Source organism: Vulpes lagopus, chromosome 8 (genome assembly GCF_018345385.1).
Source record: "Vulpes lagopus strain Blue_001 chromosome 8, ASM1834538v1, whole genome shotgun sequence".
Classification (NCBI taxonomy): domain Eukaryota; kingdom Metazoa; phylum Chordata; class Mammalia; order Carnivora; family Canidae; genus Vulpes; species Vulpes lagopus.
In genome coordinates, this window is record NC_054831.1 from 26,147,923 (window position 1) to 26,164,202 (window position 16,280).

The window sequence follows — 16,280 nt, forward strand, 5'->3', positions numbered from 1 at the left end:
AACTCACCATGCATTCTACGTTAGCTTAGACTACTGTGACAAAATAACACAGATCAGGTAACCTAAACAACACTTATTTCTCATAATTCTAAGGACTGAGAAGTCCAAGATCTAGGAGCTGGCAAATTCAATTCCTGGTGAGAACCCTTTTCCTGCTTTGTAGATGGTCACCTTCTTGCTGTATTTTTACATGTCAGAAACAGAGTTCTGGTGTCTCTTTCTCTTCTTATAAGGACACTAGTCCCATCATGGGGGCCTAGCCTCATGACTTCATCTAAACTTAATTGCCTCCCAAAACCTCACTTCCAAAACCACCACATTGTGGGTCTGGGCTTCAGCATGTGAATTTTGGTTAGGGGGTGGGGGATACAAATATTCAGTCCAAACATATACTCTTATGACTTACAGTTTCTATTTAACAAATTGTCATGAACATTTTTTCTTGTCAATAAATGTTCTCTGAAAACATGAAAAAAAATCTAGAAAAAGACTTGCTCAGAGAGTTGGGTAAAAATCTGGAAGTATGTAGTCAAATTTGTTGTAGAGGGAGGCATAGGTTTGTATTTTAAATGATTTGAGGCAATTTAACTGGTTTGAAGTTTATGATCAAGTTGTTTTCACAAAGAGCAGCATTGGGAACAAAGATCAAAGGGTTAAGGAAAAAGGTTTATCCAACAGACAGAAAACTTACTAACTTAGGTATAACAAACAAAGCCCAGTAATTGTGTGAACACATTTTCAGACTAAGTTGTCCCAAACACAGGTCATGGGAGTGGGAGACTTTTATCAGCGGTGGTCCATTAAGGGGTGGGAGACCCTGGCTTGCTGCCATGCAGTGTCCTAACCAGTTTGTAGATTAGATATGTGGAAATCTTCACTTGAGGGGGTGCTTGGGTGATGCAGTCAGTTAAGTATCCGACTCTTGGTTTCAGGTCAGGTCATGATCTCATGGGAATGAAGACTTGTATCAGTCTCTGCACTCAGCATGGAGTCTGCTTGGGTTTCTCCATCCCTCTCCCTCTGCTTCTTACCCAGTCATGCTCTATCTATCTCCATGAAATAAATAAATAATTTTTTTTTTTAATGTTAAAAAAAGAAAGAAAGAAATCTCCACTTGAGGCAAGTCATCTCAGGCAGATAGTACTGTTACTGTACGAATGTAATTTTCTCAACTTTGAGCTCCAGGAGCAAGGCATACACGTCATGTTTTACAGTTTGTGTTTTATATTTCTCTTAAGATCCATCATTTTCTTTTGATTGAGAAGAAAAAACATATAATATTTCTTTCAGTTTATTAAGAAAACAGCTTACTGTAAATGGCAATACACCACAATTCTCAGACTAAAACAGCTCTGAAATAATATATTATTACTTATTTAAATTTTATTGTGACTAAACCTATTATTCTAAAAGATGTGGTTAAACACATAAATAGTCACTTATTTATTTCTTTTCATATTTATATTGCCTTGTCCTCACATTCATAATATTAATGCTGCTATATTTTCTCTGAAATTTGAAATCATTTATATATTAATATCATACTAAAGCTTTTGAGGGAAAAAGTTGTAAGATTCATATTTATATGTGAGTGTACCTGAGAGGAAAGAAAATAAATAAAATATCTGTCACATATACAATTTATGAGATCTTTTTGAATAAGAAATATTATTTTATAGGTCCTGGTTTGTAGATTTGTAAATTTCTTATTTTCTAGATATAGAAAAACCTATTCTTGCAGACAGTTTTATGAGAATAAGAAATACATAATACCATAAATTGGAGAGAATTCGATAATGACTATAATAAGCACCTGATTTACCCAGAGAAGCATTGGGAAAAAGAAAATGGCTGAAAAAATAAAAGGCATAGTCTTCACTTTTGACCTCAAATCTCATCTTTCATTTCAGAAATGCCCTGTAACTACTTCCAAATTGAATTTCCTTTTGGTTAAATGTCAAAATTTAACAATAAATTTGATTTTTAATGTCCATTTATAAAGAGAAAATGTAATTTTATTTGATATTGTCCTAAGGTTTTTCCAGCTTCTAAGAAGTTACACAATTTTAACACAACCTAGACCCACAACCATGGATGAAACACATGGTTCAAATCATGGGATTTGAAGCCTCAAAGATAATGTATGAGCATCAAATAATGTCAAAGTAATTATTTGTAGGGAGAAATGGCAGATCATGCTAACTGTATTAAAGCCATTGTGCTATAGATTACAGTAAGACACAAGCAAACTCCCCATATCATTATTCACCACGGGTATTTAAGCAAAGTAAGGAAAAGAGAAAAACAAACAAAAAGGAGCAATAGCCAATATGAACCTATTCAGCATTTATTTTTGAAAGTCTGTGACCAAGACCTCTTTGTCACAAATATAGAAAACTGGTATAGCAAACATGAGTAACCAGTAGGCCATTGTTTAGCAGAGGAGACAACAAGAAAAATGCCAAGGCTGATTTTGGATTATTATAAATTTCATTTTATGCTGCAGAAAAATTAAGACACTCAAGTCAAGTGTCTGTATGTTCTTTTCACTGGGGGACAAGTTTATGTAGCATGACTAGAATATGAACATTTGGAAAGGTGGGAGAATATTTTCCACAATAGTTTTTTTCTATATTGATCACTGAGGAACTTGGCTTTGAACTCAACGTGCATTGTAAACACTTTAATTATTCTGAACATCTATATTCTTTTTCCCAATTTATATGGCAGAAAAAAGAGAGAGATACAGCTACTTGTTTTAGATTTTTGTATTTTCTTGTATACAGAAATTCCTTAGATCAAGGTGATGATTTTTCTTTTTGTCTCCTGATTTCTTTCTTAAATGAGCAAATAAGATTATTTACAGAAGGAAACCTTTATTTGTTAGACTTCTTTAGTCTAGCAATAAAAGAAGATAAAAAACAAGTCCACAAAATAAAATTTCTCTGACACTGCATGTTCCTATTTACTCTTCAGGAAATCCAGTCTTCCTTAATTTCCTCCTACCTAATTTTGAGAGGTTCCTGGAAGTGTCGATGCTCCAAGAAGTTAGTTGTCACCATGACTACTGCATGATTTTTAGCATTTTGTCTTTCTTTTTTTTTTTTTTTTTTTGCTCTCTGAATATGCTAGTTATTGCTATCGCTGAAGAGTCAACTATGCGGTCAGTACCCACCAGAGAGACAACTCCATCGGCGACCACCACAGATTTAAACATCTGCCGTGGGGCCTGACCTTGGTGCTAAGGTCTATACCAATTATTACTGACTGCTAATGTTGAGGACCTCATTGACTAGACCAGGAATGCTGCCAAATATGCCATCCTGTCTCCATCCATTAGCATAAATGTCATCTCTGATCCATGTTCTCAAATTTTTAAGATCTCACATTATGGAAAAACATCTATTTCCCTTCTCTGTCTGTCTATTCCTCATCCTCTCTGTCTCTGTATTTTTCACTGTCTTTTTTTTTTAACAAAATTTATTTTGTTTTAGTTAATACTTCAATATTTAAAAAGCTAAAAATTTAAAATTCAAAATACGTTGACTAGGTTTTTCTATATACTGTATTTATATAATGATTCTGATTTTGCCTTTCCAAGAGCAGTTGCCCAGGATGAAGGAAAGGCAGCCTGTAATAATCTCTGAGGCTTGTACTGTCTTCTCAGGCCAGGTGTCCATAGTAGAGCAAAGAATTGAAGTGAAGAAGTAAGTGTCCCCTCTTCTCCTTTCTCGTTTGCTTCCTTTTGTTTTAGGGAATGTATAATTATAAATATATAACAAATGCATAATTTGCATAATTTATAATTATAAATATAACAAATGCAAAATCAGAATTGGATATAAAAAGCTAGATGACTATCCCAATTCAGAACTGTGTTTCATTAGAGGAGCCCTAGCGTAGACAGCTCATGAATTGCCTCTCATCTTACAGAGACACTGTGACAGAAGTCAAAGTCACATGTAAAAGTCATTTGCAATCTCTGAGTAAAGGCACAGCTAGCGTCAACTGGGTAAAATGAGGGCATTTGACCAGATGGCCTGTCACATGGCATCTAGTAGGGAAAGGCTAGCTTCTAAGCACAGTTCCTCCAGACTGGAAGGACTTGCCCTCTCTCTAAGGCAGATTCTGGAAGGAAAATCTATATACTGTGGCACCAAATTTCTGATATAAAAAAAGAACTATACTGAGAGTAAAGTAGATCAACAAAGTGAAAATTTTTGTCATACTTGTGGGATAAATTAATACTCAATAGTTTAAAGTTTATGTATGCTATAAAACTATGGCAAACTATAGTCTTAAATAAACCAAAGACAGTCTCATGGTGATATTAAATTTGAGTAAGCCCAATGAATTACTAAATTCTGAGAGCCCATAATCTGCCCATCCATTATATAGTTTTCCCCAGGTCACCTGGACAGGGGGATTTCTTATTTTATGGATGCTCTGAAACACCTTTAAAAAAGACACTGAGAAATTATGACTCAAGGATTTTAAGGCAAAGCCTTATTTTTACAGAATATAAAACACTCTGTTTCTCCCACTTCTAATAGTTCATTAAGAGAAGCCACTACTAAATCGTGTTCCTACAGCATTTTTGGAGAGCAGGGACACAATTTGCTCAATCCTTAACCAACACCATATAAGAGTGATGAGCTTTAGGTCTTGGACTCTAGAGATTGGGATGATCTGTAACCTGATACCAGGATGATTATCCTTTTCTGCCTTAGTTATTTGGGGTGTTGCTATAACCTGTTCTCTTTTAAAGACAACACTTTTCAAATTCTATCTTATTGTTCAGCTCTATTGATGCTAATACATTTCCACAACTAAAGAGTCAGAGGTAACAGAATCATCCTTCCATGATTTTGTTTGGGTCTTGCAGAATATTAAGAACAACTTTTTTACAACTCTTGTATTGGTATTGCCCTGTTTCCAAGGGCCTCTTTGTACAGCCCAATAAAACCAAAGTGACTTGACTTGCCAACAACTTTGCTTTGGAGTTCCAGAATTTAGCAAACATCTTGGCCTCAGGAATACCGGACAATGTGGTAAATATTTCATTGGAAAGTACATACTCTTCAATGTGCTACAGACATTCTGTGAGTGTGTTGTTAATTTTATTGGACAGTTCAAGCAAGTGTACTTTCTTTTCTTCATTTTTTCCATTCTTTTCCAGAATGAAATAAACATTTGCTTTATTATTTTTCCTTTTTTGTTTTAAATTCCACAGGAGGCCATTTATAGATTTTCCCCTTGGATTTCTACAAGTCTTCCAGTTGCTTCCTTCGATCTTCTGCTGTGATATTCTTAATATTTGGATTAGTTTTTATCCCATTTGGGACTCTACTTCCATTTATGATTGTGTTACCAGCTTGCTTTTGGGAGCTGTCTTCAACATGGAGTCCAAAGTTCATGCTTTTTGTGGATCGTTGTTACTGCATTTGTTCCCATTGGTTCCATTTGTTGTTGTGTTAGGGGTGCTTGAAATGACTGAATTAAAACTGCCAACCGTCAAATTAGGCCTTTGGCTTATGGCTTTTGATTCTTGAAGTGCACATGATGTCCAAGATGTAAAACAAGATTGAGTGGATTTCTGATCTTGCTTTGTGTTTAGATGTCTGTTATAGCTTTTCAGAAACACACAGGGGTTTGTTTTACATTCTGCCCAGTAAGAGTGTATGACTATAATTTAGTTTCATTTGATTTTTCATATTTATCCTTATTAACCTTTATATCCTTTATGTCCTGACCACTGATTTCTTTGATGCTTAAGGCCTACTAAGGGTCTGAACATATTGAGAAGGAACTGCTTTTGGGAGTTTTTCTCCCGGTCTTGAAAGATTTGTTCCTCTAGAGAGTTGCTGTGACCACTAGTGGAATCCTAATTTGTGTTTCTCCAAGAAATTGTTTATTAGCTCTGTCTTTCAGAACAGCACTATTCTCCAGGGCCTGTTTATGAGCCAAACTGCTCTTGGTTTGATGATAAGAGTTAGTATTCAACTTACCTATTGTCCACAATTTAGGATTTGGCTTCCTTTCAGAGTCTGGTAAGATTTGGGTAAGTTCTCTTTGTTCATATAGTTTGGAAAGCTATCCAAGGATTCATTTTCAACATAGTTTTTGTCCACAAAGTCTGCACATTTAGCATTTCCTTGATCTGCTACCTGCTGCTTTGCAGTTTTCAATTTCTATATTTTAAGTAACCCCATGGTTTTTCTAGACAGTTTTCCAGTAGTGGATGATCCATCTTCATGCTGTTGTTGACTATTGCTAGAAGGCTTACAGTTTGATTTAAAAGAAAAAAGTATATCCTGAAGGCAGCCTTTTGCCCAAAAGCTTTGGTGGCTCCAACATTGGCCTCTGGGATCCTGTGATATAGGCAGGTCCAGGCTAGAGTTTAAAAATGATGGGTCCTATAGCTTTAATAGGCAAAGCAACATGATTGGTAACATCATTTTTGGGTATAACAGTAGATTTAGGAGATGGAAGATTCAGGGACACCAGGATGACTCAGTTGGTTAGGTGTCCAACTCCTGATTTTGGCTTGGGTCATGATCTCATGGTTGTGGGCTCAAGCTCTGCATTGGGGGTCCACTTTTAGTGGGGATTCTGCTTGGGATTCTCTCTATCCCTCTTCTTCTGCTTCTCCCCTCTGTGCTCTCTCTCTCTCTCTCTTTCTAAAATAAATAAGTAAATCTCTTTTTTATTATAAAGGTGGAGGATTCAGGCAACTACCCTTGGTTTTAGATAAGGCTTGATTTTTTGGTACTTAAGTTTTCCCTTGGCTGCTAGGTACTCCTGGAGCTTCCTCTGCCACTCTTCATCCTTGCCATGACTCCTCTGTGACAATTTTTCTTCGTATATTTTTAGTTGTCTTGTTTTTGTGTCTTAGGACACAGAGAAATGCAAGTGGAAAGTCAAAAGGGATATTTACCCCTTGGAAATTATCTTAGGGGAAGAAATAGAGAAAAAAGTAAGTAGATAATCATTACCTATTAAGTGAATGAAGTGAGTAATGTGATAGAAAGTAATAGGTATATGCAAAAAAAAAAAAAAAAAAAAAAAAAAAAAAAAAAAAAAAAAAAAAAAGAAAGTAATAGGTATGGTGGACTGCTTTACATATGTTAGGGAAGCCTTTTTGGGGGATTATTTAACTTGAAACATAAAGAATAAGAAAAGTTAACCATGCAGAGCATTGAATATTCCATTTAAGGCAAGAGCAAATTTATATTCTTTAGGCAAGACAGAGCTAAGTATATTAAAGAACTGAAATGAAGCTAATTCATCATTTAATTTATATAACTTTTAATTATTTTTTTTCTTAGTATTCACTTATACATGTACATAGACCCTACTGTTTTCTAAAATGTTTTAAATATGCCTATATTAAAATGAATACAGTTTAGGCTCAATTGAAGTCATCTCTATAGGTCAAAATATGTGGGAGTCAAAAAGGCCAAGAAATCCCCAAAGCTGTGAAAACCTCAAAAATTAAAAAAAAAAAAAAAAACAGATTAGGATTTTTAAATGAAACTATAAGAAATGAGGTTTCTGGTCCAGCAGGTAAGAAACTTGGAAGTTGTCACTTCATTCTAACAAGTAGGAAGCTGAACTACTAATAATTTTTCTTAGACCTGAAAGAGTGAAGTGATGCCACAGAGCAAGCCAATACCCCTCAAGCTGGAGAAACCAACAGACAAATACAAAGAATCTTAGTTCACTAGTCACTAGAGTAGGAACTCATGAGCAGAAATCATCACAGGGAAGCAAATCCTGCACTATAAATAATGAATTGCTGAAGGCTCTGGGTGAATAAGTCTGAGAGGTAAAAACTTCAGGGGGCCCAGAGTCCTAGGAGGGGCCCCATGCTTTTGTGAGTTTTATGACCTGGAGCTCTACCAGGTATTACAATAAGTATCAGAGAAAAATCTCTTCCTGCTAACTGCAGGGGGAGAGGAAAAGGAACCATTTTGAAATACACCAAAGCATTCTATTCTAATATATGCCCTAGGAGAAACTATTTAAGCAACGCCTAAGCTTCTGTGTTTTAGCAGAGCCTAAATAACCTGAGAGGAAGTGTGCTTGGCTCACTTAGTCAGAAGAGTGTGTTACTCTTATCTCAGGGTCATGAGTTTGAGCCCCACATTGGGTGTAGAGATTACTTAAATATTTTTAAAAATGACCTGATGAAAGAGAAATACCCAACTCTGGTCCTTTCTAGCCATCCTATACCACCAAACGGGTAAAAAGAAAAAAAAAATGGGGAAACACTTGTGAAGATTGCAGTCCAGAGGCTCACACCTTACCATCACGTTACTAAAGGCCTATTTACAGTTGTTTCATCATTTCAATTCAACCAAATATTTTTGGATTGGAGGCTTCAACACACCTCTATCAGAAATGGATAGATCAGGGAGAAAATAAGTAAGGACATAACTGAATTCAATATCATCATGAATCAACTGGATATAATGTATATCTCCATTGTACAATGTACTGATCCAACATCAGTAGAATACACATTCTTCTCAAGTTTCTCATGAAGCTATTTCTAAGATAGAACACATTCTGTATATGTGCTGCCGAAGTGAGCACGAAGATAGAACACATTCTGGGCCATAAAACACGTCTTAATAAATTTAAAATTATAGGAATTATGCAATGTCTATTCTCATATCCCAAGGGAATTAAACTAGAAACAAGTAACAAAAAGACAGCTGGAAAATCCCCAAATATGTGGAGATTAAACAACATACTTTTAAATAGCATATGGCTCAAAGAAGAAATCTCAAGAAAAATTAAAATATTTTGAACTAAATAAAAATTAAAACATACTTTCTTAAAATTTGTGGGATGTGGCAAAAGTAGTACTTATAAGGACAATTACAGCATTGAATGAATATATCAGGAAAGAAACAAGATGTAAAATTAATTATCTAAGCTTTCACTTTATGAAAGAAGAATAAATCCCAAGTAAAACAAAACAAAAGCAATAATAAAAACTGGAGCAGAAATCAATGAAATTGAAACAGCAGGTGAAGGGGTAAATATACTATGTATTTCTAGAGAACGGAATATTACTCAGTGCTAAAAAGAACTATGCTACTAAGCCAGGAAGCAACCTTAAATGTATATTACTAAGTGAAAAAGACCAATCTGAAAAGGCTACAAACTGCATGATTCTATTTGACATTCTAGTCCAGGCTAAAACTATGAGACAGTAAAAAGATCAGCAGTTGTCATGGGTTAGTTGGGGAGATAGGGGTGAATGAGTAGAGCACAGAATATTTTTAGGGCGGCAAAACTATTCCATATGATACTTTATTAGTGGAAACATGCCCTTTACATCTGTATAAACCATAGAATCTAAACACTAAGGGTGAACCCTAATGTAAACTATGGACTTGGGGTGATAATGTTCAAATGTAGGCACATCAATTGTAACAAATGTACCAAACTGACAATATTGATGATGGAGGAGGCAGTGCGTGTGTAGGCCTAGAGGCATATGAGAAATATTTGTACCTTTGCTCAATTTTGCTGTGAACCTAAAAGCAGTTCTAAAAAATAAAATCTAATGAATTAAAGAACAAATAGAACTGTAAGTACTTATGTTTATTAGACATCAAACTAATTTAAGTAATCAAGATCAATGTATGACAACAAATCTGAAACACATTATGTTAATGAAAGAAATAGTCATACAAGACCACCTGCTGTATGATTCCATTTATATGAACTGTTTAGAATAGGGTGGTTGATGAAGATAGAAAGTCTATTAGTCATACTCAGGGGCTGGAGACAGGAGGGTAATGAGACATGGCTGTTAATGGATTTTTTTTTCATAATTAAAATCTTCTAAAACCAGATACCAATAATAATTGCATAGTTATTTGAATACACTTAAAAAAACTGAAATGTACATTTTTAAAGTGACAAATTTTTATGGTACAAATGTAAATTATATCCCAATAAAGCTGTTATTTTAAAAGTTAGTAAAATATAAATATCTTCAAACATTAGAATGTTGTTTTATAAGTGGATAAAATCAAATAGTAATAGAGTTACAAATTTTTCAGATAAAAACAATGGAATTTTCAAAAGGAACTCAAAAGAAGTCAGACTGTTTTTAGAGGGACTAAAGAGTAAAGAAGAATGTATGAAACAAATTATGATGTTTATTGTATAGATAAGTCACCAAAGCTAAGTAAGAGCCAGGACTTTTGCCAAGGTAACAAGGAGAATAGGTGGCCATGCTGGTACCTGAATTCAGGCCAGTTTTAGCCAATCTCAAAAATATATTTTTGCTCTTGAAGTTGTCCTAAAATTCTTGCATCTTAGCAAATAAATTTCTTTCTCATATTAAATCATATTTCTAGGACACAAATAAAGAATCTATAAGGTGTTAAAAATTCATACTTTTAAAATATTTACACTTCTAAGATTTTTCCCTCAGGGCAAAAGAAAGTAAAAATGCATATTAAATACTCCAGATAGGTAAAATTTCAAAAACATCCAGAAAATGACTAATAAAAATGCTTTGTAAACAAACAGAATTCTAATCATAGTGATCACAGATTTGAAACTGCTCCTAAGAAACATTTGTCTGTATACATGGCATGAAAGCTGTTTTATTTATTTTGGGTACTGAATTCTGAAACATCTTTTTTGTTGGTATCTGTTTAGTATGAAAAATATCTTTTGGCATGAAAATAGGCCATTCATCAGTCCTGTCACAATTAAATGAAGGCAAGTCAATCTCCCTGGATAAAAATCCCAACTTAACAAAAAAGATGCTACATAATTGTTATTAAAATATATATTTAATTAATTTATTAATTCTAAATGGTCCTCTAGTCTATGTTCTGTGTCAAGTACTTTAGTAAGTTTTAAGACTGTGATATAGACTAACAGAAGATATCTTTAAAGGTCTTCCTAGTTTAGTTGAAGAAACAAGCATGAAGATGAAAAAATTTGAAATACTTACAATTTTAAAGTTGATACAAGCATACGGTATAGAGATGGGACACACAAATCTATTGAGTGGATAGATGAATGGCGGTGTTGAAATAAAATTTATCAATTAAACAGCTAAGAATTTCTTTTTTCAAAATAAAAAATTTGTGAAGATCATTGAAACTGCAACTGTTCCAGTTTCAAGTAAAAAGTAATCCCCAATACATGAAAAGGAGCTCACCACTACTCATCATCAGGAAAATGCAAATCAGAACCACAGTGAGTAATCACTTCACTCCTATTAAATGACTACCATTAAAAAGATAAGAAGTGACAAGTGTTGACAAGGATGTGCAAGAGAGGGAACATTTGTACTGTGCTGTTGGTGGGAATGTAAACTGATGCAGCCAGTATGGAATACGGTGTGTGGGTTCCTCAAAAAAATTAAAAGTAGAACTACTCTATGACCAGCAATTCCACTTCTAGATATTTATCCAAAGGAAATGAAAACACCATGTCAAAGAGATATCTGCACTCCCCATGTTCATAGCAGGACTATTTACCATAGCCAAGTTAGAGAAACAACTTAAGTGTCCACTGATAAATGGACATGTAAAGAAAAAAATATGAAATATTTAGAAATATAATAGAAATAGAAATACAAGAATATCATAAAAATAGAAGGAAATCTGCCATTTCTAGCATGAATGGATCTTGAGGGCATTATACTAAGTGAAATAAGTGAGACAGAGAAAGACTAATACTGTCTGATCTCTTTAGGAAACTAAAAACAAAACAAAACTCATAGATACAGAGAATAGATTGGTGGTTGCCAGGAGTTAGGGTTAGGGGATGGGCAAAATATGAATAGGTGGTCAAAAAGTACAAACTTCCAGTTATAAATGAGTCCTGTGAATGTATTGTAGAATGTGGTTACTAAAAGAAAAAAATCAGCAACCCTCCACTAAGCCTAACTTCCATGCTTAGAGAAAAAGAAATGAGTGTAGTTTTAGACAAATTAGACACAAAATTATACATAAATTTAACGAATCACATTATCCCCCAACTAGATCATGTACCATATACAAAACAGAACATTTAAGAGTATGAGATTCATTTAAGTGTTTGTAATGCAAAGTATCATAATTTTTCTGATATTATAGTACTTTTCAATTAATATACTTTTTAGTATATTAATAATTAATATACTGATTAATACCTTTGAGGACATTAGCATCTGGAACATTCTATTATAAGACAAATAAAAGGATGAATAGGGGCACCTGGGCAGCTTAGTCGGTTAAATCCACCCCTTGAATTCAGCTCAAGTCATGATCTCAAGCTCATGGGATCTTGCCCAAAGTCAGGTTCCACATTGGGCATACAGTCTGCTTAAGATTCTTTCTCTCCCTCTCTCTCCTTTCTGCCCTTCTCTCCACTCTGCACATGTTCATTCTCTCTCCCTAAAAAAAAAAAAAAAAAAGAAGAAGAAGAAGAAGAAGGAAAGAAAGAAAGAAGAAAAAAGAAGAGAAAGAAAACAACTATACTAATTTGTAATCTGACTAGGGAAAATCTTTTATAATAAAATATGATTAAATGCTTTGGAAGCAAATTTATGTAATTCATAGAAAAATCAGTTCAAAAGAAAATATACAATGTACATAATTTATTCAGATAGACTTTAAATAGTATCTTTAGGTAAGATACTTCTGTGTTTTATGTTAGTATTACACAGATAAAAAACATAATATTCTGAGGATAATTTTGATAATAGGAGCAAAAAAGTTAAATATGTAATAGATGTTCTTTAACTTCAAAAATGAAAGAACACATTACATCAATTAATAATTTTATTTTTTTATAGCTCTTCTTTATTTTCCTAAACACTACACAGAATGAGGCTAAGTCATTATTTACAAATCAAAATTTCTGACGGTAACCCATAAAACAAAATGTATTGTTTATTAGTCATAGAATTCATCTCATAAATATTGCCTATCTAACATAATAAATCTTAAATTTTTAAATAGCAATAAATATGAGGGAACAAAATTCTGACAAAATTGTACATATAGTAAAAACTACTTTGATTCATGTCAGCACTTTTTACATAATTCAAAGAATATGAGAAAAACTCTTGTGTTGGTAGCCCACAGAAAACCTGGCCTAAAAATGTTTAATTCAGTTATAATTTGCCAAGACCATCTCCCAAACAGTGTGTGCCAAGATTTCTAAGCCTTAGTCATTATGGAAAAACTTGCCAAATTATTTATTTCTCTACCTTGTGCACATCAAATATAATTCCATAAAAAAATACATAAATTAGGGAAGCATTAAGTGCATTTTTTTCCCATTTATATGTCGCCATTTCCCTCTCTCCACTTAAACCTAAATATATTTATCTTAGTGAAGTGGTTCAAGACAGGTATCCCCAAAATATACTGCTTTAGCATAATGATTATTTTGAGATTAAAGCAATCAAGACCCAGCAGATTCAGGAAAAGCTCTTTGCCATCCCTCAATTGCCTAAAAGGATTTAGATAGAGGACCTGCTCTGGGAAGAGAGCTAGCCCCATAGATAGATAGCTACCTTAGGACATAAATTAGATATAGCAGGCAGGGAGGAACCAAGCAAGGCCAGTTTGATCCAAGTCCTCTGTCTCATGGTTTCTGAGTAGCCCAGCAAACATTTGCGTACTAAACGTTTACACTTTTTCATTCTTGCTGAGGATTGCGTTCTTTTGTTTTGAAGACCCAGATCCCTACCTCCTGCTTAGTTTAGAATGACATATATATCTCGTTTTGCCTGGCTTTGGAATTTCCATTACTATGTAGATTCCCATATGCTATTAAATTTTATTTTCTCCTGTTAATCTGTCTTATGTCAACTTGGGTCTTAGTCCAGCTAGAAGCACCGTGAAGGGGACAGGAATTTTCCCTCCTTGACATTATATAAATAGACCACACTAAATATTCTTATTTCTATGAGCTTTCTAAGTTTTGAGTTTAATATGAGTCATTTCATTATTCCAAATGCTTTACTACACTACAAAAGTCTGCAAAGCACTGTAGAATAATAATGGCTTAATATCTGAATATTATTAAAATGCTGTAATGCTTTAACATTTACCATAATATTTGGGCAGTATGTTTGACAATATTTATTGCATTCAAATTTTATACACTCATACTATTTTTATTTTTGAAATTTAGAAATTTTATCAAATTTGACAAACTCCATTAGTAATCATGTTTTATTTCTTAAATTTGTTAATTTGTTAAACTTGATTATGTTAGCATATTTTCTTTTTTTAAGTATATTTTCTTGTATCAAAAGATTCTTGTCTTCTTGCTACAAACTCCACTTAGTTACAGAGTACTTTTTCCCCCTTAGCTAAATTGCTGGATTCTTCTTTTTTTCTAATTGTTAATTTAGATTTTTGCATTAAAATCTAGCTGAAGGCTTGTGGTATTTTTCTTGATTTTAAATTTGTCAATTACTCGTTAACTTAAATTACGCTTAGCTTTTTTTTTTCTTTCCCAACCTGCTTAAAGCTCAGTGAGTCTCATCAATCTGATAATTTAGTTCTTTATTCAACTCATTAAGATATTTCTTTATATATTTGTTGCTATCTCTTAAGCTCTATCATTTTTTTATTAAGGAATTCCAATCTTTTTTGTTATTTTTATTGTATCTACTCTCTAAATGGCGTGTTGCTTGAAGTTTTTTTTTTTCCCCACCATAACTTGTGTAGCTTTATATCTTCACTCTGTCCTTTGAGACATTTCTTCTGCTAGATTTTCTAAATCTGTGAGTGGGTTCATACTATCTTTCAGTTTACTTACTAAAGTATTTACTTGGGAAGTCCTGTTAGCTTAGCTCCAGAAAGCATTTGTGATTGGGATTCACTTGAGTTTTCCTAAAGGTTTTTGTTAATTGTTCAAGTGGCTTTTGGTGTCTTGCAGCAACTTTATTTTGTTGGCATGAAATGTGTTTGTGCTTCCTTTCTCTGGCTGTTAGAATCTCTTAGATGATTTGTTATTTTCTCTATCAGCCTTTAGATCTGTTGGTAGGAGTAAACAAGTGGGGGCAGCTTGGTTAGTTTTTACAACCCTGAGCTAGTGGTACAGGGGTAGAAAGGCTGCCAGTCCCCTGCTGAGTAGCAGGATGAAGCCTTTGCTGTTCCCAAGTCTCCAGGCATATTCCCAATTTCAAGAGAAGACATAGTCCAGTTCTTTCTTTATTTCTAAGGTGACACACATTGGATAAACTTTCACCGATGTCAAATTTTCCTCTAGGCATCTCTGTGTGCCAGGTTTTTGCCGAGAATGTGGTGATTCTATCCTAGCCCAAGGAAGAAAGAATCCTCATTCATTTTTTCTGTCAAGATGTCCTTCAAGCCTAACGCTTCTCCTGTTCCCATCAGTGGAATGATTTCAACAGCACACTGACTTGGAAAAGAAAGTAGGCAGGAGTTTGGAGAAAAGGTATAGAGAGTCCCATGTATTAGCTTGGCAGGTCTTCCATTTAAGAAGTACCACAAATGGGGTTGCTTAAACAACAGGAATGCATTGTTTCACAGGTATGGAGGCTAGGAGTCCAAAATTAAGGTTTTAGCAGTTGTTTCTCTCTGAAGGCTATGAAAGAAAGACCTGCTCCAGGCCCCTCTCCTTAACTGGTAGATGGACATCTTCCTTCTGTGCCTCTTTCATCTTCTTTCTATGAATATCTATATGTCCAAATTGCTCTTTTGATAAGGATACTAGTCATACTGCATTAGGACCCCTCCTAATGATTTGTCTTAACTTGATCATCTCTATAATGATTCTATCTCCAAATAAGGTCACACTTTGAGGTACAGAAGATTCGAACTCCAAACATACCTCCATTCAGGGGATATGATTCAACTCACAACAGCCATATTTAGGTTGTTTATCCATGATACTTTATTGAATATATTAACTACGCCTAAATTGGTCCTGATCCCACATATCATAAATATAGGCAAATTGCAATATAGAATCTGGAGGGAGCTAGAATAATAAAAAGATTCTCATCCGGATGACCTGAAGGGATCATGAAAACCAAGAAAGCACTAAAATAAGCAACCCTAGAATTTCACATGTACATCCCACACATTACCAGCTGAAAATGAAGGAGAGTTTTTTAAATCTCAAAAGTAATATTGCTACTACAAAAGTTTTTAATTTTATCTATAGTCCACTCTTTGAGTAATTTCTTTGCATTTTTCACCTGAGTGAAAGGTAAAGCATAAAATATAGCCTTTCCAATACATTTGAAAAAAGAAAAGAAAAAGAAC

General features: G+C 34.0%; 1 pseudogene; it reads right to left on the reverse strand.

Annotated features, from left to right (window-relative positions):
- Positions 1–4,852: 4,852 nt before the first annotated feature.
- LOC121497672 lies at positions 4,853–15,185 on the reverse strand (annotated as a pseudogene).
- Positions 15,186–16,280: the final 1,095 nt, after the last annotated feature.